The 24,397-nt window shown below is 35.8% G+C and overlaps 2 long non-coding RNA genes across 2 annotated transcripts; one reads left to right on the top strand and one right to left on the bottom strand.

Moving 5' to 3' along the window:
- Positions 1-493: 493 nt before the first annotated feature.
- LOC116403505 lies at positions 494-1,052 on the bottom strand. The gene is made up of 2 exons (XR_004216280.1): positions 712-1,052; positions 494-547 (listed from the first exon to the last, which is right to left on the bottom strand). It is a non-coding gene; the product is annotated as an uncharacterized LOC116403505 (long non-coding RNA).
- Positions 1,053-13,212: 12,160 nt separating this feature from the next.
- Positions 13,213-17,506, top strand: LOC116403183. Its single transcript, XR_004215792.1, has 3 exons — positions 13,213-14,069; positions 17,184-17,242; positions 17,350-17,506. It is a non-coding gene; the product is annotated as an uncharacterized LOC116403183 (long non-coding RNA).
- Positions 17,507-24,397: the final 6,891 nt, after the last annotated feature.

Genomic DNA, 24,397 nt, shown 5'->3' with positions numbered 1-24,397 from the left:
TATAGATAAAGGCCATTTATCTCCTTTATCCACCTCCATGAGGTTGTTAAAGGAGTTAGTGATACTCACTTCCGCCCTTTTCCCTCTGTCCCAAATAGAGATCATTCCCCTATTTTTCCTGTCAACTGGGGTAAATTCCTCCGATTTACCTCCACCTTTTCAGGCAGTTTATGGGTAATCTAATTGAAGGGTAATCAAGAACCCTCTCAGAACCATATTTCTCCAAAAGCCTTTTGGTTATCTAATTGAAGGGAATAAAAAAGCCAAAAAATTGTTAAAATGTACAATTAAATGAATAAGAAATTCAAATATCATGTGAAGTAGAGATCATCTTCTTCCACCTACCTAACCTTATAAGTCTCCTGATATTCTCCGACCTGCATCAAAATGTTTGAAATAATCATAAGTGTAGACAAATCATATAATATACAAACATAAATGGGTTTGTGTTCATTCTCCCTCACCTCTTCTCTCATAATTGTTGTTTTTTTTTATCAACAGACATTTCTTCATCAAGTGCAGAGTTTAGAGTATCCCTCACGGTCATCTGTGCTATCCGGGACAAATTTTGGTTTAAAATGGTTAGTCTTTTGTTTTCAAACAACATCAAGCAGTAAGATGGACGACCATTTCTCAACCATAATACAACCGTATAAGCCAAGAGAAATAGGAAGGTAGAGAAAGTTAATGGAAAATAGTTACATTACTCACCTACTGTGTGACAGTAGGGAAAATACGGTCCCGTATAAGCCATATCTCCTTCTATCAATCTGTATCATCTCATATCAATCATCAACTCCATTGGATTTGTAAGGAGAACCCAAAGCACCATGTGATATATGGACTTTCCCCAACTTTATACGTGAAGAGGGAAGAGGAATTAATTTCTAACCTCTTCATGCGTGAGGTTCAAATTTCTAACCCAAAAAACCCAAAGCACCATGAGCAATACGTCGCTTCTATACAAATACAAAAGGTTCAAATCACAAATCAAGATATCTTCATACGTGAATGAGAATTAATTTCTAATCTCTAAATAAAGAAGGATGGAGTTTTCGTTATAGAGAAGCGACGATGGATGACATTTTCGAAGGAGCCCGACTTGAAGCACGGTGGATGGCAGACGGAGATTTGAGTGTGAAGAGATGGAATTAATCTTCGGTGGCGATTTCGAATGGTGATTTCGAACGAGTGTGAAGACCAATTTCGAATCACGTCAAGAATGGGTGTGGGATAGGGCTTCCCCAACTTCAAGAACGGTGATTTCAGTTGGAGATTTCAAAAACTCAAGCGCGACGACAATGTGAAGGTTGGAGATTTCGAAAATGCTTAGGCGTGAAGAAGAAGAAGATGCGTTTTAATTTCTAGGGCAAAAGGATTAATTCTCACCTAATTATTAACGCGTGTTTCCTTTTTTTTTTTTATTTAATCGAACTTGACGTTTTTAAAACGTCAAGAACAACCGCTCTCTTGATGTTTAGAAAATGTAAAAAATGTCAAATTTATAAAAATACTTGACGTTTTAAAACTTCAAGAATTTAATAGATATTACTTGACGTTTTTAAAACGTCAAGGATAAATAATATTACTTGACGTTTAAAAAGGTCAAGAAAGTTGAAGAGCATCTCCGCCTTTTCATAGAAATTCTTGACGTTTTTTCTTTGAAATCATCGCTTTCTTGATTTGGAGAAGCATAAAACAAACTTGTATAATTGATTCCACAATGGAGGTAGAATACGTAGCAACTTTTGAAAGCAACAAGAGAAGCATTATGGCTAAGAAAATTTCTTGACAGATCTGGAAGTCGTTCCAAATATGCATCTGTCAATCAATTTATACTGTCACAACAGTGGTGCAGTTGCAAATTCAGAGAACCTAAAAGCCGTAAACGGGGAAAACATATCGAACGTAAGTACCATCTTATCAGGAAAATTGTACATCGTGGTGACGTTGTAGTAACCCATATTTTTTCAGAGAAACTGTGGATGCCGCCCGCTTTGTAGTTAGTACAAACGAGGTGATTCTGAATCGTTCCAGTACATACATGAATGACCCGTTAGTTAACGAATGTTGATTAACTCAGTCTATAAGAATTTAGTCAATTAATCTTGAATCATTGGAGTTCATGATATATAGGTCCATTAGGTTCCCTTGCTAGCTCATATGGAATAAACTTAAAACAGTGTGATGGAATAAGTCGAATTGTTCGAATTGGGATAAGAGAGAGAAACTAACAAGTATATGTGTTATAGCCATCAAATTTCATATTAGAAATAGAGCTTTGAGTTGTTGGGCTTTAGTATTCCATGGACATGCAATTTTGCATGGAAAATCCTTATAAATAGGGCCATTGACCTCATTTGATGGGTTGGCTATTGAATTTGGGCTCTTGTACCAAATTGGATTTCTTTTTCTTATTTACATAGAAAAAAAAATTACCAAGCCCATTTCTTTTTCCATCTATTTCTTTCTCTCGGTACTGAGTCTAGAGGATAGTAGGTGAACCCTATTTTAGAATATATTGAAGGATGAAACGTAACTCTTTCACGGAAGTGGGGGCTCTCCACTCCTTAAAAGCTCACAACTTATGTTCGTCCATTCAAATCTTTCTACATTCGATGATGTGACCAGAAAATTGATACGCTATTTAGCAAAAACACTTTTCTCTTTCTTGAAATATAACTGATTATGTTGGAGCTTGTCAAAGTCAAACTCTTCGACACGCTCTTCCATTTGTGCGATAGAACTTGAAGAGCTACTTCCACGTTCAAAACTACCTACTTTGGTGTTTTATGTTCTAACGAATCAACCCTCAGCGCCAATTCATTTATGGGTAGTTTGTCTATTTAGGCATTCAATGCGTCTATTTCTCTTACTTTTTCTTTAAACATCTCAAGTTGGGTCTGGAGAAATCTTACTTCGTTTGGCAATTCTTTCATATCCAAGAATTCCTCTTCAATCTCAGTCAGTCGCTCAGATTGCAACTTTGATAGTTGTTTCATTGTCGACATAATTGCATCTCGCTTAGCCAAGGAGATAACAAAGCTTTAATACCACTTGTCACAAAATGCAACTTTTCAAATATGGGACAGGCGGTTGTGCAACACTTGTTCTAAATTGAGAACAAGGCAACCTTGTGAAATTTGAAAGTTGCGGACAAATTTGTGGTACGATGTAGCCTCGCTTCATCTTTTGAGAGAAATTGGTTTTATAAAACGTGAGAGATAAAGAAAAACATCGATAACATCCTTGAAGAAAAAATTGAATATTGTCAATTGCAAAGAAAGCTTAGATTTGCAAAAATCACAATAGGCTTAGTTGGGGATTCAACTACCATGCCTCCCCTATAATACATCTTAAACTTTTTTAGCATTGACAACCTTGCATATGAAAATTGCGAAACGACGCACCTTAGGTCGGTGACAACAAAAGGAAAGCAGTTGACTAAACTAAGTACAAAGCATAAAGATAAAGTGGTTTGAGGATATTCGAGCACGCGACCATAGGCAAATAATGCCTTGGACAAGCATACTTGTGACACTCTACGTGCCACAATCGCAATCTTTCAAACATGGAACGGACAATTGTAGAACACTTGTTTTGCTCAGTCAATAAGTCAGTCATGTAAAATCCGAAAATCACGAACAAACTCACGAATATGATATAACCTCCCTTCCCGTTCATGAAAAAATTGTTTTAAAACATGTGAGAGAGAATATCATTAAAAACATCATTAAAGAAAGCGTTGAAGACTTTCAATTGCAAATAAAAATTTGATTATAAAGAATACGATAAGATATGGTTGGGGATTCAACTATTGGGTCTCTCCTATAGTACAGTTTAGACTTTTTGAGCTTTGACAGGTTTGCAAATGAAAATGTGTGACACCTCACACCCTAGGTCTATGACGTAAAAAGGAAAGCAATAGACTAAACTAAATACAAGACATAAAGAAAATGTGATTTGGGGGTATTTGGGCATGTGGCCATAGATAAACAACGCCTTAAACAAGCATGCTGGTGAGAACAGAAGCTTATAGTTAGCATATATTAAGATTAAGTTATATTTGATATCTATCAATGAAATAGTAAGTTTTTCAAAGTTAACGGTGTTATAACTTAAAACTGACTATTTCATGTTCTAGTCTTTTGTAAACTCTTTACATAGATGTCCACACTTTCATGTCTCTAGGATTTAGGATCACATCGTTTATACTAAATACAAAGCAAACTGCATTCATTGTGTCCTGGAATAGGTGCCTAACTTTATTCGTACAATCTATACTATTTAGGCTCTATACTTAAACTTGATCAACTTTTATGTCTCTACATAAAGTTCAAGTTTACTTAATAGTAACTTCGGGTCCTTAGTTTATTGGCTTTAAGATTATAGTATCAATAACGACTGTATTGAATAGATTATGATTACAACGAATTTTAGGACATAAATTACAACATCTAGTTCTTACAACTTTTGATTCTAGAGTGTCAACTCTTGTCAACAACTCTTAAATGGGTAATCCATCGAGATGATCGATCATTGCAGCAATAGTGTTAGTGATATATATTAAACCACCAATTGTACCTCTGTAATTATCATAAAAATAATAAAACTACAAACACAATGCTTTTCTTTCGATTCTTGAAGGGCATGTTGAGATATGTGGAGTCCCACAATTGAAAAACCAAGGAAACTTAGACTCCTTATAAAATAGATGAGCTACTCCTCTCATTGCCAATTGGTATTGTGATGAAACCTCATACTTTGGTAATATATAATTAAATTTACCTTCAACCACTAGCTTAAGCTTTTAGTTGAATTTGGGGTTTAATATGGTATTAGAGCTGGTGGATTTAATTTGGGGTTTAATTTCTTCAAGGCAGGTTTCCAAGAAGCGAATTGAGTTAGGAACTTTCATTAGGTAGAGCATTTGCTCTTCAACCTTTACCAGTCGGTCCACATGGGCCTTGGCCGACTATTTTGTTATGGACATGTTTACATTTTAATTGTTAATAAGCCAACTTAGGCTATCACACCCCACCACGAGCACCTACTTGCGTGGCTCGAGATATGGCGTGAAGCCAATCGATAGCACCCATGTCAAGGATGACACCATCTGACCCTTAGCCTGAACCTTTAAACTCTAAACAACAGCGGAAACATAACACATAAATTTTACTAAAACCAATTGGGCTAAACCTTTTTCATTTAACAACCTTAGACAAGTTTTACATAGACAAAAAGTAATCTTATTTATCTAGAACAAAACTTATAAAACCTTCCCAAAAGCCTAAGTCTGATAGCACAAAAGACTAATTTATCATTAGTACAAAATAACAGGACACATACGATAACAAAATGAAATCCTTCAGTAGACAGGTAGCAGCAAGTTAGGCTTAGAGGACACGATCTCTACCTAGAAAGTGGAAAACATTTTGAATATTATGCATTTTGAAGAGTAAACAATATGTTGAATAAATACCTTTAAACAATAACACGCTTGAAAGACTGTTCATAACATAACTTAAACATTTTATCATAAATCCGTCATAAATCATGACTTAAGAACATGCTTGAAATCACTTTAAATAAAACATTTTCCACTCACAGATACAAGCTCAAATCCTTGGTTTATAAATTTGTATGATCTTCTCATGTCCTGAAATAATGGTAAAATAGTACAATTAATTATCTTTTGCCAAGAAAATATCAAAAGTATACTTAAAAACTAAAAAAATTACCAAAAATAGCTCAACACGCAATATGACACTGCCTGGCACGAATGGGTGGGCGCAGGGCCTTGGTTGCGCTGGCTACTGTGTGTGAATCTCACAAGAGGCTTTTCACGCGCGTTGGGCATGCCCGCGTGCTAACCTTCACACACAAGCACATTGTGAACCTCACTTGGTTGTGTGCTTGGCATTTCGTGTAGCCCTCCTCGTGTGCATTCTTGGCTAGTGCATTTCTTGTGTCACAATCGCGAGCTTTCAAACACGAGAGGAGCGATTATGTTGCACTTGTTTTACGTAGACAACAAGTTAGCTGATCAAAATCCAAAAACCACGGACAAACACATGATACGATGTAGCCTCTCTTCACGTTCTTGAGAAAATGTTTTATAAAACGTGAGGAGAAAGAAATTCAATGAAAATATCGTTAAAGCAAGCATTGAAGACTGTCAATTGCAAAGAAAAACTTTGATTGCGAAGAGTGCAACAAGGCTTGGACAGGGATTCAACTACTATGTCCCATCTATAATACATTTTAGACTTTTTTAGTTCTGGTAGGCTTGCATAAGAAAAAGCCAAGTCACACCCAAGGTTTATGACATAAAAAGGAAAGCAAAAAGTAAAACTAAATACAAAACATAAAAACAATGTAAATTGGGGGTGTTTGGGCATGCGACCATAAGCAAACACGCCCTGGACAAGCATGCTTGTTACATTCTCCCCACTTAAACAATTGACATCCCTGTCGACTGGCGAAGGATCTTCTTCTTTCACGCTCCAAGGTCTTCAGCACATTCCTAACGTGTTTCTTCCACATGGAGGTTCTTTCACTTCAGTAGGAATTCATGTATCCTCTTCATGGGTATACCCTTCCTCATTCTCTTAGGAAGGATTTCTTCCATTTCTTTATCGTCTTTCTGCTTTAGGTCACTAGATGACCATACACCATTGTTGCACTACTGGTCATCTGGATCTTGATGGTAACGTTTCAAGTTGCTCACATGAGCTACTAGATGATTTTTTATCCATGCAGGCAACGATACCCTATAGGATGCATTTCCAATTTTCTTCAGAACTTCAACAGGCCCTTCGTATTTTCTGGTGAGATGCTGATGTTGATGTTCTCTAAATCAAATTTGCTTTGCTTTAAACTCTATGAAGAGTTGGTCTTCCGCTCAAAACTTGAGAGGATGATGCTTCTTATCATACGCTTCGAGACTTTCTCTTAGTATGCTCGAGCGATGTTCGTAGTCTTCTCCCACTTTTTCGTAAAGTTATGAGCTTGAGGATTTTTTCCTGCATAAGGATGATCAACAATATGAGGCAGTATAGGTTGTCTTCCACTCAAGATTTCGAAAGGCCTCGTTCTTGTGGATAGACTAGTTTGTGCATTAAAACAAAATTGAGCCACATCCATCAACTAGGCCCAATTCTTTTGTCCAGAATCAACAAAATGTCGTAGATATTCCTTAAGCATACAATTGAATCCTTCAGTTTGGCCATTCGTCTGAGGATGGCAGCTTAAGGATATATTTAGGCGTGTCCCCAAGAAGGCGAATAGTTCGGTCCAGAGAGTACCAATGAATCTACCATCCCTGTCACTCACAATGCTTGATGGAACTCCCCATAACTTCAAGACGTTCTTAAAGAACAAGTGTGCTATCAGCTCGACATAACATAGTTTTGTAGTGGGGATGAAGGTGGCGTACTTCGAGAACCAATTGATTGTTGGCTTTTTGGCCCTTAATCTCAATTAATTTATTTTAATTATTCAATTAATTTATGTTTTGATGATAACAAATCTGATTTTTTTTATTGACAATTTTATTAATTTGAATAGACCATATCGTAGAGCTTGGAAAAATGATTCTAACGCCTCTTGAATCACCCAAATCGAAGTTCAAATGAAGAAAATATTGCTAAAAGAAGCTTAACGAAAAAATACCCGAGATGGTGACGTGGCGACCAAGCATTCAATTTGAACCAATTAGAGAAAGCCACTTGGAGCAATGAAGGAGTAACAAATGTGGCTTTTTGTTATGTTTTATTGGCTTTTATAAAGAAAATGAATTTAAAAGGAAAATGATTTTAATATTATTATTTTTCTTGTGTCTAACGACTAGTTTTTTTAAAAGAGGGTGAAGTTGCTTTATTGATTTCTTTTTAAACAAAGTATTTTGAAAAGACATATTATTATATTATTATTTGTATTGTGTCTAACGGCTAATTAAGTTTAAATCTCAACCATTCATTTTTCTTTTACTTATATCTAATGACCCAAATGATTTTGAATTTATCTTTCCTCTCTTTTTAAATACTTCACATTTACACAAGATCATTAAAATCTTTACAATCCTCAAGCAAAAAGCCAACATTGTTATTCTCTCTAAAGCTTCCAATTTTATTCTTTTCATCTTATTCTTGAGAGCTTCTTATTGTATTGTGAGGATTAAATTTGTGAGCTTCAAATTGTATACTCACTCTTTTAGAGAGTTTTCTTTTGTGTGATTTAAAAACTTCAACATATTGTAACGGTTGGATCCTAACCCGTGTGGAAAGGATCGGGTTTGCTCTTGAACCCGAAAAAGGAGCAAGAATCGGTTCGGCTCAAATCCGTGGAAAGAGTCTAAAGAAGATTTTCAATCAAAATCCCAAGAGGTGCTTGGGAAAGTGGATGTAGGTTGAGTTTAACCGAACCACTATAAAATTACGGTGTCTTCTTCTCTAACTCTTTTCTAATTATTTTTTAATTTAATTTTAGTTACATATTCTTATTGGTTGAGTTTGATTGCATATTCTTATCTTTTTATCAATCTTGTTATTTAACAAAGTTTACAAAGTTCTTTATTTAAATATTAAAAAATATCTAATTAGTTGATTTTACTTTTTATTTGTCAAAAAGTTTATTTAAACCCTATTCACCCCCCTCTAGGGTTGCCATACCGATCCAACATTGATTATAACCAAGATGCCTCAAAGTCGTTCACCTTTGGGATGTGTAATAAAATCCATGGATTTGCACATTCAGGGAATTTCAATGTGTTCGACTGACTTTCCAAAGTTACTTTCTCTACTAAAGCCTGAAGCCCTGTATGCTTCAAGAATTAGTGTTGCCAATCGAGGTTGCAACGTTTCAAATGCAACTGATCAGCATACCATTCAAAATTTGAATTTTCAACATGACGAGTTTGTAACTTTAGTGCCCCTTGGAGAAGAAAATGAAATTCAGGGTATGTGTAATTCAGGTTTTGTTCCACAAGATAGTACAATTTAAATTATTCTCCATATGTTGCTTAATTATCTCAGAACGGTTTATTTAAACCAGGATGTAGTGCATGACAGCAACGGTCCGGTTTCTTTTGCAGAAATAGAGAACAACATGACAGCTAGTATGACAGCTAAAAGTGATGTATACGATACCTGCTCTCAAGGATGCTCTTTAGCCAATTCAAAGCATGAGATTTTATCAAGTATTTATCCTAAAAATCCAACCAATCAGTGTACACAAAATTTCTATCAAGAATTTGGAAGTGTAAATGTGGCATCAGAGGACCTCAATTCTGAAGAGAACACATTAGGAAAATCATTTAAAATTATGTTGATGAACATTGCAAACGAAACTAAGAAAACTCAGCTCATGAAGGTACGGTACCAATTTATAGTCTTCTAAAATATTCATCAATCATGTTTCTTTTATGAGATTTTCTATTGATGGTATTGATGTTTTATATCCTTGGCTTAGTATTCTTTAAAGGGGTGTTTGACAGAAGGAGTGGTCCAAGAAGTTGTGAATCTAGAAAGTTTTGAACTCTTAGGGCCTAGGACATACGAAGTCAATAAGGCATAAAATTGAAATTTTCTTGTCGGGAGTCCACAAACACTTTTGGCCAAACAAAGAGCGGAAAACTCCACACTTCCCTAATCCTACTCTTCCAACTCCTTGGCTCATACAGCCTCTACGATCTCTAAATACTGATAGGCCCATGGTAGTGAAGGTGTACACCCGTAGGCACAAGAAAGGATTCAGGAGAGGAGGATGGGAAGCTGTATTTGTTGGTCTGAATGTTGCTAGTTAAGGGGCCATGAGTCTTTTATGCTTTCATATAAATGCTATTATGATTGTTTGGGGAGGGTATGTTTTGGCATAGCTTGTATCAGGTTTCTTAGAATAATTGGGAGAGCTAGAGAAGCTTTTGATTCCTTCCCTCCATTATTGATAAATAAAATTGAGGTTAAGGCTTATCATATACATACCCAGTCATTGAACTTCTCCATATTCCTTAAGAGGCATACCTTGCTTGGCTTATTTGGCTGGCTCTACAATGTAGGATTTCGAAAGGCGAATATGACATCCTGCCAAAAATGATTAATCAGTTTCTTTAACTGTTGAACTTTTAGGTTGTATACTAGCAAGCACATGAAGTTTAGGGATTCAATCTTTATATTATTTTTAAGAGTTATTCAATATCCCTACCTAGAATAGACAAATGAAGCTTGAAACTACCCATAATATTAATGTTGTTGTTTAATTATGACATTTTGTTATCGGTCTTTCTAACTTACAAATATCCATCTTCTGATATGTGTTCACATGCATATTTTATGGATGTAGATTTTATAGTATTTCTTTATTTATTTTATATGGCATTAGCTGTGTACATTTTTTATAAAATATTAATATAAATATTAAACCACCGATTCACCAAAAAGTTTAAGCTGGTGGTTGAAAGAAAATTCAATTATAGCCTTAAGCTTAAGCTATTTGGTGGACTAGAAAGTATAATCTTAGAAACACTCAATCTGATCAAGTTCTCTGAAGCAAGAATTAAAGTTCGGAAAAATCTTTGCGGATTCTTACCAGCAACTATAGAATTAAAGAGTGAGAACTGAGGAAATTTTTCCCTTAATTTTGGGGATTTTGAACCCTTATAAGCTCCTGTAATAATCCAATCTGATCTATTTCAAAGTGATTTTTCCAATCCTATTGATTTATGTAGAATAAATTCAGTGATTTTAGATGAAGGGCTCCAAAGTGATGGTCTCCCAGATACCTGAATTTCTCAAACAGAATGCCCCATCCATCTCAAGAAATCCTTTCGAAGCACTTAGGAAGTTGGGTGATGAAGAAGAAAACCTTGTTCGACCGGAAAGAGTTTCAGCCCTTGAATCCTCGCCGAAAAAAATAATTTTCAGAAGGAAAAATTCAAATTTGGGTATAGCTGGGATCTCCACGTACTTAGAAGGGGAAAAGACTTCAATAGAAAAGAGAGAAAAATAGACCTCAAAAGAAGAAAAGGAGCCAACCGACATTTTATTATCTCAAAAAACAACTCACCTAGCCCTCCCCAACCAGATTTTTTCAAACTTAATGTATCTGCAGACATTTTAAAAGCTGACACACAGATTGTAGGCCCGAAGAATTTTATTAATTAGAATTCCAATGGCTTTTGGTATTCTGACGAATTGGAGGAAGAATCAGAGTCCTCTCCTCCATCAAGGAACTTCACTTGCGGGCCATCTCTTGTTTTCAGCTCTCAACAAAAATTACCAGCCTATCCAAGACTAAAATATCATCTTCAATGAAAGTTATTCCATTTCATGCCAGAAATTTTTCTAAGCACCTCAAGACCTATACCAAAGGGAGAACTTCTTTTCGCAACATTTGGATGAGCTTGGCTAATTCTGATTTATTAGAGGAAAGTTGTGTGAAGATACAAATTCCAAATTCAGTTGGCAAAAGGTAGTACTGCCTTCCTCCTTAAGTAATAAATTTTCTCAATCCTCCTCCATACTTTCTGGTTCATTCTTTAATTTTGTGCAAGATACTTCTTGTCTCAAAAAGTTGAGAGCCTAGAAGATGAATTCATGGAAGTTTAATCAGTCACCAGTGTAAGTAGTGCAGAATTTGAACCAGTTGAGGAAGAAATAATTCAATCAGAGATAGAGAAACAAGAGGACAGTGACTCTCTCGGTCCAGATTTTATTAAATTGTTTTCCTCCCCATAAAAAGAAATTTTGTGCAGGTCAGCAAGTATCCTTCCCCCTCAAGAGTTGGTTCCTTTCTTGGCAGCATGTGAAATTGAATTGATATAAGGCAGAGGTTGCAAAGATGAAGATTATATCATGGAACACTAGAGGATTCATGGGTCATTCGAAACAATTGGCTATTAAAAATCTTTTGAAGAAAGCTAATCCAGATAGAGCATTGATTCCGGGGACCAAAAGAGAAGAGATTGCCAGTTGTATTATAAAGGCACTATGGAGTTCAAAAGGAATTGGTTGGGTCTTTGTTTGAAGCTAGTGGCAGATTAAGAGTTTTGCTGATTATGTGGATAAATATAAGTTGTCGATTATTGAAGTTCGGTCAAGAGAAGGAAGGTCATTACAGTGTGGCTTATAAGTTGTTTCAACATTAATTTATAAGTTGTTTGGAAAGGTTCTCGCAGAAAGATTAAAGAAAGCCAGGCCAGGTATTACTTTGTAAGACCTCCTATTATCTATACCTATAAAAGGAAGGGTAGAAAGGGAAATTCCTTAGCAACCAATGATGAGAGAATAATGGGAGAGGATCGTGCAGGTGGGGCCCACTAGGAGGGATGAGAGAGAGAGGTATAAACATGTAATGTTGGGGTAGGGGAGGCTAGGTCTTTTTTGGTTATTTCAAGGAGAGTAAAGGCTGCTGTAGCCTAGGGTATCCAGCCCTGTATAAAGGAGCTGGGTAAGTTTTCTATGTTGTTCTTCCTTTATTTTTCATATCTACTATTGTTGAATGTGTTTTGGCTTTTACATAAATAAAGAATTACAGAGTGCTGCCTCTGTTTAGCCATTTGGTTAGGATATTTTGTGTTTTCACTACTAGAAAAATGGGCTTTCTTGACGGTTGCTGTTTTCCTTTCTTGACGTTTTTTTCGAAAAACGTCAAGAAAGCTTTCATTTTTAATAAAAAACGTCAAGAATTTTTCTGAAACATCATTCTTGACGTTTATTAAACGTCAAGAAAAAATAAATTTTTTCTTGACGTTTTTAAAACATCAAGAAATATCTATTAATTTTTTGACGTTCTTAAAACGTTAAGAAGCGTATGAATTCGACATGCTTGACGTTTCTTAAACGTCAAGAATTTAAAATTTTACTTGACGTTTTAAAAACGTCAAGAAGTTTATAAAAAAATCCTTGACGTTTTTAAAAACGTCAAGAAATTTATAAAATATTCTTGACGTTTTAAAACGTCAAGACTATTGTAAAAATTGCTTGACGTTTTTAAACGTCAAGAAATTTATAAAAATTCTTGACGTTTTTAAAACATCAAGAACCTCTGCTTGTAATGCCCAAAGGTATATATATATATATATATATTTTTTTTTTGTTTATTTTATTATATATATATATATATATATATTTATTATTTATATTTAATTTAAATAAAAAGAAAAGAAAAAGGAAAAGAAATCTCTCTCTCTCCCTCGCGCGCCGCGACCCCCCCCCCCCCCCGCTTCCTTCTCTTTTCCCTTCTCGTTTCTCTTCTCCTTTCCTTCTCTTTTCTCTTTTCCTTCCGCCCTTCTCTTCCATCTTTCTTTCCGCCGCAGCCCAGCCGCCCCATCCTTCCCCTTCTCTCCGTTCGCGAAGCAAAACCGCCACCGACCTACCTCCATTCCTCTTCTCCTTCCCGTTCGCAGCCCCGCCGCAAACCGTCGCCTCCCTTCCCTTCCATTTTCTTCTTCCATCCGCAGCCCTGCCGCAAACCGCCGCGTCTCCCCTACTAAAGCCGAGCGCCGCGACCCTTCTCCTCTTCTCTTCAGTTCGCAAAGCAGCCGTACGCGTCCAGATCTGCCGCCGTCCAGATCTGCACCGCAAGACCGCGCCGTTGCCCTTCCGCCGCTGCCCGGTCCAGATTTGCGTCGCCGTGTACCGCCTCACCGCCGCTGCCAACCGTTTCTACCGTCTCCTTCCCCTTCTCTCCGTTCGCGCAGCAACCGCCCCAACCGTCCTCTTCTCCTTCCGTTCGTGCCCAACCGCCGCCCCTCTTCTCCTTCCTCCCGTGCGCCGCGACGACCCCACCGTCTTCTTCTCTTCCGTTCGCAGCAGCCGTCGGCCGCCGCGTCTCCCCTACTGAAGCCGAGCGCCGCGACCTCCATTCCGATCTGCTGTCTCCACCTCCGTTCGCGAAGCAAGACCGCGCCGCTGCCAGTCCAGATCTGCGTTGCAGTCGTCCGCGCGCCGATCTGCCGTCTCCATCTCCGTTCGCGAAGCAAAACCGCCGCCACTCGCCGAACCCAACCGCCACAAGGCCTTTGTAGTTGTGCTTAGGCTGGAAATTGCCGTTATTCTAGATCTAAAAGGGTATAGTTTCTTATTCTACTGCCTATTTACTTTTAGTTAAACATCAAAATCAATTCTTATGTTTGAGTTGGATTGTATCATGCTCTTCCTTTTCAGTTGTTTCTATCATGATGGTGGTATTGGTTGTTAAGAAAACCATTAGGCTAATTTGGGTTTCAGGCTTACTTTTCCATTTTACGTGTAAAATGGCTGAAGCTCACTAATGGAAGATATTTGTTGCTAGCTAGTGTTTTTATCCTCGATTTCCTTCTTCCCCTAATACATTATGTTATGGAATTTGTTAGATACCTAGATTAGTATAGGGTTGGGGTATAAGGGTAATTAGATATTTAGGAAGTTACTAGTAGTTATTGTGTAAGTGTGGTTACTAGTATTATTATGTAAGTGTGGTAACTAGGGTGGTTACATGTTATTATAAATGGAGGGAGGGTAAGTGGGGAGAATTCTGGGGAGTGATATAAGGTTTGGGTGAGAGTACTCAAGAGGGAGGGTTCCAAGTGCTTTATACTTGTTTTATCTTGTATTTTCTTATAGTTACATTATAATAAATTCATATCTTGTTCTTGTTAGGAAGTATATGTCTCCAATATTATTTAAGTACAGTAGGAGAATTAAAAAGGGTAATATTGACCCACACAAGAATATATGAGAGATTATAGGAGGAGAGAATATCGGAGGAGATCTTTCCCATTAGTTTGTTAGTAAAGCAAAATAAAATGGAGGAAAGAGGAGGGAGAAAGGGGACAAAATATTCCAAAGAAGTAGAGGCTGCCGTCTTTCGTGCTCGGAGAAGTAGAGGGTCCAAGTCAAGTTTTTTTATTGTTTGTTTTGGTCATTTTCATGGTTGCGGTTTGTTCTTAGTTTTTCTTGTTCTTTGTTGTGATCCTCACTGGAGTGTGCCTTTAGGAAGTAGATGTGAGTGATTTTTTATTCTCTTATACTGTTAATTCATTGAGGTAATTCAATAAAGTAAGATACACTTGCCGTATATTTACAGTATCTTAACAAATTGGTATCAGAGCGTTTTTACTTGGGAGAATGATAGAGCAGCACAAAAACGGATCAAAGAGAAGTTGGAGACCTCTGATAAGGAAATCTCGGGGATACAAATGGAGTTACACAAGTTGCTGGCAATTGAAGAAAACTTGTTATGCTTGCCAAAAAGCATCGAAAGATTGGTCATCTAGTTGGAAAAACAAGAACGGTTGCTAAATGCATCGAAGGAATAGCAGAAGGATAATTGACGATCTCCGAAAGAATGGAAGGATCGTCGAGCAAAGGACCAATGATTGAGAGTATAATCGAAGGTGGAGGTAAGACATTGAAGGAAATCAACGTAGAAGGTAAAACAAACAAGTTTGAAAGGGATGAAAAACTCGAACGATCATAGCAAATTCAAGAAGGTTGAAATGCCTGTGTTCAGTGGCACTGATCTGGATTGTTGTTTATTTAGAACGGATTGGAATCTTCAGGTCCATAAATTGATGGATTTCAAGAAGGATCTGAATCCATAGAAGAATCGAGGGAAACGTGATTGCAACGGTTATACAACGAAGGTGAAGAGGATGGCAAAGAGTGACCAAGAAGAAACTATAGAGGAAGGTCGACGAGGATTACCTGTGAGGCTCGAAATTAAGACTCGAGTGAAGAAAAATTTGTTGCTAAAAGAAACACAAAATGGCTGGTTGCAATGGAGAAAGAAGAAGCCGATAGTTATCGGTCTACAGAGGCTCGAGAAGGTGGTCTGGAATAGGGTGAATCACGTGACGAGGAAGAAGTTGCTGCACACATATGGTGCCAATGGCGTGGTAGAAATTGGTAGGACAGAGTTAGGACAAAGGAACAATCTTGGGTTTTTACTATTTCAAGTGGGCTTCAACTTACACTAAATGAGCTTCAACTTATTCTAAATAAAACATTGGGGCACATCATTTTGTAGATGAAGTGGGTGGAGAGTTCCAAAAATAGGAGGAAGAAAAACTTGTATGTAGGTAGGTCCTAGGAATGAAACGGCGGAGTATGATTTTGGTCTTGACGCAACACTTTGATTATGGCCTAGCCCACTAGAGATGAAGAGTTTGAAAATTAAACACTTGTTGGTGATATGCAAAGGGTTAACTAAGACAATGTGTTTTGGAAAAGGAAAATTCAAGTACATTGGGCTGCTTTGTGGCTGAAGTCAATGGACCTTATTGGAATCGAGAGTTTTTCAAAGCCGAAGGGGAGGATTTCTTTTTCAACATTGAAGAGCAGAATGCTGGGGATTGTTTGCAATTAAAAAGAGAAAAAAGAGAAGGGGCCTTGATCATGTTTGCAAGCACACCTTGAGGACAAGGTGTTTTGAAGCATCAGGTAATGTTAGATACCTAGATTAGTATAAGGTTAGGGGTATAAGGGTAATTAGATATTAGAAAGTTACTAGTAGTTATTATGTAAGTGTGGTTACATCTTATTATAAATGGAGGGAGGGTAAGTGAGGGGAGAATTCTGGGAAGTGATCTAGGGCTTGGGTGAGAGTACTCAAGAGGGAGGTTCCAAGTGCCTTATACTTGGTTTTATCTTGTATTTTCTTATAGTTCATTATATAAAAATTAAAATCTTGTTCTTGTTAGGAAGTATCCTAACAGAATTCCTCTAGAAGGTCTCATGTTAGCGAATGATAATCTGCGTTAAGTGTGTATTTGTAGGAGTTCTTCTCCCGGACATCTATGGTTGATATTTTTTTACCTTTCAATATATCAAAGCCAAGGATTCTTTTGCATTTCTCTATGCTTTTTCTTTACCCAATTATGCTTTTTTCAGTTATATTTGGGAGTAGTATTTCATTTCTTTCATGTGAAATGTTAAACTTCAGTAGTGTGGAGAGTGGAACGTAATATCTTACCTTTTATATTAGTAAACTTGATTTAAGCAATGTGTTTTTGAAGATTTTATGTTGTAAATTGTTTTTTGTTCTTCCAGTTACTGTTCTTAACTTTGCTTTCTCCTGTTATTGTTCTCAATGATTATCGAGCATATGCATTACCATGTGGCTTCAAGCGTGTCAGTGTGCTCTTGCTCATAATTTTACTATATCTTGTTACTAAAATTGCAAGTTAATTGCAAATTACTCAGAGCTTGGCTTCTCTCCTCCAGTTGGTTAAAGGAAAGCTACCGGGAAGGCAGATTTGTTGGTAAGTTCGAATGGCTTGCTAGTATCAAAGCGTAATGTATTTTCTTCCACTTATGTTTTTCATCCTACCTAATTTTTGTGATTGATTAATTCCTTATTGATCTGCAGACGAGTTGCCTTACATACTAAATGATGATGACTACATATCGAAGTATCGAGCCAGCCTAAAAGCTGCAGTTCTCAAGGCAAAAGCATGTTTTTGAGCTTTATTTGAAGGGTATGATGTTTGCATATCAGCTCACGCTCAACCACCACCTAAAACTCTATCCCCTGATAGTCAAGTCAACCGGTGGAAATGTAAGTTCTCTGTTATTGTACAAATCTCGAGTACTAGTTTGGTTCTCTATATTACACATACAACCACTATAATATGGCTATCCTCTCATCTAATGAAGACATGAAGTTCTCAACAAACAAGCACGTATACGAATTCTAGACATGGGTCAATAAATTATAGACATGGTGACGTGTCATTTTTTTCTAAAAAATATAGGATAGTGCTAGAACACAGTTTTAATATATATAATTTAAAAAGTATGTATCATATTTATATGGAAATTCAAAGTCATTAAGTTTATGTATTTATATGCTTAAAAATAAGCTCATCCTTCACTCAAAACTTATTCAAAGCCAAGAGTTTAATATGTGTGTGTATACCAATCTTGACCTTTATTGCATTGGAATACTTGTTGTCTAACACATCTATTGTACTAACTAGTGTTCAACACGTTTCTCCGAGTGTTCATACATATTGTTTTATTGATACACTAGCCAAACTTGAGTGTATGTGCTTCTTAAGTCTTTAATATTTATGTTTGTTTTGATCCTAGGAATTGAGCATGTAATGTGAAAAGTCTATGCACAAGGGGTCATATGGCCATCTCCGTGTTTCTTTAATTATCAAATTTGTTCAAGTTTTTAATTGTCTCTAGATCGAAATCTGGAGTTATTTTTTTGTGATTTGGTGTACAAATACATACATCCATGTTTCTAATTATGATTAGATTGTTTTCTGGTCGCAACATTTTATTGTTTAGCTTGTCTTTGATCTTGAACTTACTATTATGTTGATTTAAATTCCATTTTAGCCTTAGAACTTTCAAAACATCCATTTTAGTCATCGAGCTTCCAAAACGTAGCCAACTAACGATTTTAGTATTTTGTAAATTATTTTATCAATTAATATTCATTTATTCAATACTCATCGGTCATTTCTGCTATATGTGATTGGAATATATCTCATAGGAAGCATTTTGAAAGTTGAAAAAAGATGGAAAATTTTAGGGACTAGAACAAGAATTTGTTTAATATTTTTTTATAGGGTGAATTCTTGCAATTTCCTTGTAGTATATACATAATTTTTTCTCTCATTTGGCAAATTCATTATGCTTGAAAATTTAGGTGATTCATGAGCTAGATAAAGTAAACAATGTATGAAAGACGATCTTTGTGGCTTGTGAGGAAGACGTGGAGGAAGCCTTGGTGGCCGTAGAAAAAGGGATATGGACTTTCAACGTTGAATGGCTAATGGCATGTATAATGAGACAAGAAGTAGATTGGAGGCCCTTCAATTTGCTGAGTCCCTATGAGAAACAAGGTCACCCTAACTTTCAGTTTTTGAACAAGCAGCACAGCCAGCCATTTCGTCCTTGTGTAAATCCACTCTTTTCTCAACTTTTGGGTTGGTACATAAACAAACTCTGATCGCTCCATCTCTATATTCATCAGTACATAAAAGACGATAAGTTTATTCATGGAGAAAGTTGGATGTAAGTATGTTTTAGGAATGGTCCTTCATTTAGTAACTTTGGGAATTGTAAAAATGAGGTAATGAAGTTCTATCAAGTTGAATGTTCTTGTTTATGTTAGATGAGACTGATTCTTGGATACCAGAATTAACTTGAAGTACGTGTTTGAGTTCCATTGGAGTGATTAGAGAAAAAATGTTCCTTTAAAAAGGGTAATTTTTTTATGTAGACTTTCTTTTTATTAAAATTCCTTAAAATACAATTTGAGAGTATTTCAATAGCTTTCAAAGAGTTGTCAAACACTTGTAGTTTTTCTAAAATAACATATTTTCAAATATTAAAGTTTTTGACGATAATTTACATGGAATTACACGATCAGTTACCACTATCAATAGAATCACTTACAAATATTAACACGATCGTGTACCGATAACAAGACGATTGTTTACACTATTCAATACGATCACCAATATCATATGATCGTGTACCCATGTCAACACGATAATTTATTTTAATCAATATTATCATTTACCGTTGTTAAATGGTCGTTTATCACGGTTAATAGGATCGTTTAATGTATATTATTTTCATCGCACGATCGTTTACTTATTCTTGCATTGTGTTTAGTATTATCATTTTGTACATTTTATTATTTTATTCAGTAATAAATGTATATCTATGTCTATCTATTTCTTTCTATCACAATTAAATACTTAATTTATTATTATTATTTTTTTTACAGATTATAATGTCTTTTCCTATTGTTGTTTTTTATGGAGGTCAATGGAATGGATGTAATATTTATGAGAATTACTTAGTTGCTGAAATTTTGGTGTAGATGTCCGAGTGAGCTTTAATTCTCTAGTTGATTTAAAACCACAATGTAAAACCACCACACTCACCAATACAACTTACCACAAAATCCCAAAAATTAGAGTAAAATGGGGGCAACAACTTGAATAACTAGAATCGACGCGTGTAATAGATCAGATCTAATCAACAAACGAAAAACAAACTTCAGCTTACAACCCATGGCTGGAAGGTGAAGAGCCGCGCGATGGCACTTCAACAGACGCGACGGGCTCAGGTCTGGTCGACGGCTGCTTCAACTAAGTAACAACGCCGGTGAGATGATAGGTCAATCGGTGACGTTACTCATCACCTGGAGCAGAATGTGGTGGCGCGAACGTCGAAGGAGCTACGCGCGAATGAATCACAGCTTGGCTGGAAAACATAGGTGAGACGCGATGCCGAGAGTTCGAACTCACGACGAACGGTGCTTCAGCTTCAACGGAGACGAAGCGATCAATGACGGCGTGGCCGGTTGACGTCCAAGAGTAATATAAAATGGCTAAGGGAGGCAAGCGGCAGTGGGCACGGGGAAGAGGAAGAGTGAAGGAGAAAGAGATGGGGTTGCACGTGAATCAATAAAGAATTGATATTTTAAATTAATAATAACATTAATTCTATTATTATTATATATTATTATTATTTAACCTTTAGTATTAGTATATTTTTTCATAAAAGCCCCTTCACTTCCTGCTAAATCCACACCACAACCAAATTCCTTAAAATCTTAATAAAATTTAAAAAATTTAGCTTGAGAGAAATACCTTGATATTGGGGTGTTACATAGTTTCTCTCTAATTTTTTTTTCATTCCAATTGTTTTCCACAAACCAATCTCATCTTCGAAGATAGGAAGGTCTCTAACGGGTGGTGTCCCCAATTCGGTGGATTATAGATTCAGAGACGTCAACAAGAGTAAGTTCTATGTATCTTTTAATTTAAAAGCATATTTAGTTCTTTATTTAGAACTTTGATTCTAAATATTGTCAATGTACTTGTATTTTGGAATTTTCAAATTAAAATTGATGAATGGTTTTGTAAAGTCTTTCACTGCCAAGAGCTTTTATCCCTTTAGGGCACACATACCAATTAAACTAATGCAAGACCTTTGACAGTAGTTAATGGTAGCATCTCACAAAGTGGAAGTGGTTGGCTTACCAACGGAAGATTTTCAATCATTTCTAGCAGTCCCTTTTCTGTTTGAGTATGACCTTCCATATTTTCTGCTATATTACTTATAGCTAATATCAAATGTGCATCTCTGCCATATATGCTAATATCACTGCCTGACTGCTCTTGATGTTGAGGCGTTGTTCATTTTTGTTCCCTACACAGAAAAGAAAAAAAATTATTGTTGTTTATTTATAATCTAAGCAATTTTAAACAATATAAAGCAGTAACTAATGAATTAAACACTAACAGTTGAGTTTCTACAGTAGATTCTTGAAGATGTGGCTCTTGAACATGAATTCTCATGGATGATCACATGTTTGTTATTTTGATGGTCATCATTCTTGTCCAGATTGTGATGACTAGAATCATCACGAAGATCATCATACATGTTAATATCATCAAACAATTGATTCTGATTCTAGTATAGAAAGAAAAAAGGATAATAAAAAAAATAGTTACAAAATGATCGTGTATCCTTAAGCAAACAATCGTGTAGAATATCTAAACGGTTGTTTTACCAGGGGTGATCGATATTTCAGATGGGATATGCGATCGTTCATATGTGATATGCGATCGTGTAAAGATATATAAAACCTTTGTTCTGTCAGAAGTCGTGCTAAGAAGAGTTGAAAACTTGTAATAAGATCCATCAAAACTGAAAGATTTTACATCAACACGTTCCTGACACAGTAATGCAGTATCAATGAGCATCAAATTACGTGAGATGCGTATTAGAAAATATCTAACTGCTCAGTTAATTTTTTATGGACATCAAATCACCTTTTTTCAAGCTTAAGGAAGGAAATGTCGGCACTATATATGTCAGAGTTGTGCATTGCAATGGAAGTGCCAACACGAGGTGATACATGTGTGTCTTTCTGGGATGTAAATGCCACTCCCCGACTAGGACCAGCATAGTCTTAGGGAGAAAGCATGCTAGGAATTGGAGTTGTGTCCTCAATTTCTTCAAGGACTTGAGCATTTCTTCTTACACTAGAATGTCTCTTGTTCAGAGAGTTTATAGGATTTCTCAAGGCCATTTTTGCATACTTAACAGCTCTTGACAACGGTAGAGAGTCTAAATCTACACTTTCAGGGGCTTCCAACTCCACCACTCGCTGAGCCAAAGATAGAGACGAATCATTAATGATCCAGTAAGCAACATGAAACCTTGTAATTTTGGGGTCAACGGTAGTCCTCCCATTACTAGCTCAACACTCAAACGGAGTCTCCTGTATAAAATATAAAATAATACAGACACAAATAGTGAATGAAATCTTGTGACGTAACAAACATAAATTTTATGTATACTGCAATTTGACTAAATATTGAACAAGAAAGCCCAAGGGAATACACAAAAATCCAACGTTTTTAGGGGTCAATTTGAAAAATGGCAAAACTACTTTTTCTTTTCAATTTTAGCAAACAACATTTTTTGCACGTGCATGGTATTTTATAAAATACCAAAATATTCACCTTCTCCAACTATAATTATTTTGTTTTTACGTTATAATTAATTTATGTTATGTATTTATCAACTTTTAATTAATTTTTACTTGAAATAGATACATCAACTCATATCATAACTTTTCTCTTAAAATCTCGGGACTCAACTAATTGATTCAACATTTTAATAACATTATTCAATCTTACTAATTTCAAAATAACCTAATTGAATTTGAATTTCAAAATAACCAAATTGAATTTCAAAATTACAAAATTATTATTTTTTAGAATTTGAGAATCTCAACGATAGATTTTATATCAAAATAACCTTCTCTCAAAATAATTTTAATGACTTGAATATCAAGATAATTAAATTATTATTTTAAAATTGGAAGAAAAGCATAAAAAGCGCACACCACTCAGGTACACACGCACACGCGTGTATACGCACACACACCACACACACACGCACAAACGCGCACACGTGAACACTCACCCACGCACACGTAGACACACACACCCATGCACACGTGGACACGCATACGCACACACGTACGCACTCGCGCACACGCACGCACACACGCACATATGCACAAAGATGTATAAATGAATTAAAATTAAAAAATAACTACAATAATTGTGTTTAGAAAGAGTTTTAAACCATGTTCATTTGACTTAATAACATTGATTAAATTATAATTTCTATCAATATTGGCTTAAAAGTGTCATTCGTGTAATTATTTCAATATAATGCGGTCTTATCCAATTTTACCAACAAAAAACAAATCGAATATGGATCAGTAGATCTACACTCTTTGTCATAAGAGACATAACAACGTTTTTAGGGGTCATTTTGAAAAATGACAAAACTACTTTTTCCTTTGAATTTTAGCAACTAGCATTTTTTGCACGTGCATGGTATTTTATAAAATACCAAAATATCAACATTCTTCAACTGTAATTATTTCGTTTCTACATTGTAATTAATTTATGTTATGCATTTATCAGCTTTTAATTATCTTTTACTTGAAATAGATACATCAACTCATATCATAATATTTTTCTTAATATCTCGAGACTCAACTAATTAATTCAACATATTAATAACTTTATTCAATCATACTAATTTCAAACGCACACACGCACAAACGCGCACAAATGCACACAAACACACCTATCCACACGCGCACAAGCACACACACATGCACAAACGCACACACGTAAACACATACGCACACGCGCACAAACATGCACCCGAGCACACCCACACACCCAAGCACACAAACACACGCACGCACAAACACATACAAACATGCACACACCCACACACACATGCACACGGACACTCGCACGAACGCATGCACATACACATACGCACACCTACCTACACGCGCACACGTACACACGCACATATGCATAAAGATGTATAAATGAGTTAAAATTTAAAAACAACTACATTAATTGTGTTTAGAAGGACTTTTAAACTATGTTCATTTGACTTAATAACATTAATTAAACTATAATTTCTATCAATATTGGCTTAAAAGTGTCATTCGTGTAATTATTTCAATATAATGCGATTTTATCCAATTCTATTAGCAACAAACAGGTCGAATATGAACCAGTAGATATACACTCTGTCATAAGAGATATAGCAACCTTTTTATGGGTCATTTTGAAAAATGGCAAAACTATTTTTTTTTAATTTTAGCAAATAACATTTTTTGCACGTGCATAATATTTTATAAAATACCAAAATATCCACATTCTCCAACTAAAATTATTTTGTTTCTATGTTGTAATTAATTTATATTATGCATTTATCAGCTTTTAATTATTTTTTACCTGAAAAAGATACATAAACTCATATCGTACTTTTTTCTTAATATCTCGGGACTCAACTAATGGATTCAAGACTTTAACTTTATTTAATCTTACTAA

The sequence above is a fragment of the Cucumis sativus genome, chromosome 4 (genome assembly GCF_000004075.3).
Source record: "Cucumis sativus cultivar 9930 chromosome 4, Cucumber_9930_V3, whole genome shotgun sequence".
NCBI lineage: Eukaryota > Viridiplantae > Streptophyta > Magnoliopsida > Cucurbitales > Cucurbitaceae > Cucumis > Cucumis sativus.
The sequence above is the reverse complement of the archived record's forward strand: the minus strand, read 5'-3'. Positions and strand labels throughout refer to the sequence as shown.